Below are 2030 nucleotides of genomic sequence, written 5' to 3' on the forward strand. Positions count from 1 at the left end.
TTATTATATTATTTTATTATAATATTATTTCCCCATATGTACATATAACGTCAAAACTATATATATATAGGATATTGCTCTAATTGTATTCACCTTGAGTATTTCTTTTATTTGTGATCGTAAAGAAACTTAAAAGAAAAAAACTGCACTATTGCCCAAGGGGAAGTTCTATATATTGATGGAATTTGTTTACTCAAGGTTTTCTTTTATTATTAGATTTCAAAATTGTCAATGGTTTCTTATTAAATCTAACTGAATGCACAGATAATTATAAAAGTGATTTAATGTAAGAAAAATTTATCAACAAAAAGTAATTTTAATTTATCAGTTATTTAATATTACATTATTTTAAATTAAATTAATTCGAATTTTGAATATTTTAACGTTATTGTCAAATCGTGTTTGTTATTTCAACATTATTTCATATTATTTATTCAAACTTTATTAATTTATTCACAAATGTGTAATCCTTTATATAATATCTCAACAAAAAATTATTATTTTTATAATTAATAATCACTTTCATAATTATAAAACTTATATAATATATTTAATATTAAAATAATATAACTTACCGTTTATTTGTTAACAGTTTCGTAGAAAAAACAAAAAAAAGAAAACAAGATTCGCGTAGATATGTTTTTTCAAGAAAGAAAACAAGAGTTCGCAACAAGAGAACTGGCAAAAGAGAGAACTGGCTTGTGAATGATCAAACCCGAGGAGAAGAATGTTTGCTTCGACAAAGGACAAGGTAATATCAGCAGAAAACAGGTCTTCCAAGCTTTTATACATATATGCTATATGCACACTGTGGTAAATCGTTATACAAACATAAACGTTTTCATAGATAGGCAGAAATAGAAAGAAGAGTGGTGGTGGTGATGATGATGATGGTGGTAGTGGTGGTGGTTAACACGTAACCAGTGGTGGGAGCTTATTCAGAAGTTGAGGAAAGATAAAACGAAGGAAAACCAAATACATGAGAAACAAGGAAAATATTAAGAAAAAACAAAATATATATATATGAATGTAGATAAAAGGGAAGGTCATAAAATAATACTGTTTGATCTTTAGTTAATTTGTTTACCAGAACGTTTGATATTAATATTTGTTTTTTTTTTTCTTTTATTTTCTTTTTTCACTCTACTTTTTAGAATTTAATTATCGTTGTTTTAGTATATATGATGCACATTGTAAATCAATGTTCAGTATCTTGTGTATCATATACTCTTAACTCTTCTTCACAAGACGTTTATTAAAGTGCAAAGACCTTTTCCCTTTTCCCATCCTTTTCCCTTTCCCTTCCCTTCTCTTCTCTTCTCTTCTCTTCTTTTTATTCCTTTTACTATTCCTGCTACACCGGTTTATTTTAACCTTATTTCTTCTTCCTGTTTCTAACATCGTAGCAAGAAACGTCATTCTTATGTGATAACAAGAATTAACTTTAATGTTCGTTAAGTTTCTAAAACCATAAGGAAAAAAATAACATTGTAATACACTTTCGATTATCATTCAATGGAGATTGTATTCATGATGGATTTGACCTTACGTAATTTCTTGGGTTTTAATGTTGAGTAACATTTTGACCACTACGTGTGATATAATTATGCATACGAGGAAAAGAAAGTCAAATGTTGACTGGTGGTAGGATTTGCGACGAATATGAATTAACGTGGCAAAAAAACGTGCACGAAATAATAATAATAATAATAATAATAATAATTTTTAGTTAATCGAAATATAAGAGAAAGAGAAAGAGAGAGATAAAATGAAAATTGTTTGAGTTATTACATTCGTTTTAGTTGGATAAATTTTGACATGGAAAGATAATAATATGCAATAATCTTTAGACTAATGTTTGCTCGGAATTACATGAAGGTTTTTTGTGATTTTATCTTTAACCGTAAACATTTAGATTGATTGGATTAATGTATTAAACGATTAAATATGAAACGTTTGATTTTTTTAACTGATAATTAAGTGGAGTAATCAAACGTTTCATATTTAATACAAATCTAAATAGAAATTTA

At 26.6% G+C, this 2030-nt stretch overlaps 1 protein-coding gene across 1 annotated transcript in view; it reads right to left on the reverse strand.

The window, feature by feature from the left end:
* Positions 1-777, reverse strand: part of LOC106789246 (leucine-rich repeat-containing protein 15-like) — a gene marked incomplete at its 3' end in the record, with an annotated part of 3087 nt that extends 2310 nt beyond the window's left edge. Inside the window, 1 exon segment of the mRNA XM_014753311.1 lies at positions 576-777.
* Between the last annotated feature and the right edge of the window lie 1253 nt (positions 778-2030).

Source organism: Polistes canadensis, unplaced genomic scaffold (assembly GCF_001313835.1).
Source record: "Polistes canadensis isolate GaletaPanama2010 unplaced genomic scaffold, ASM131383v1 scaffold_172, whole genome shotgun sequence".
NCBI classification, from domain to species: Eukaryota; Metazoa; Arthropoda; class Insecta; order Hymenoptera; family Vespidae; genus Polistes; species Polistes canadensis.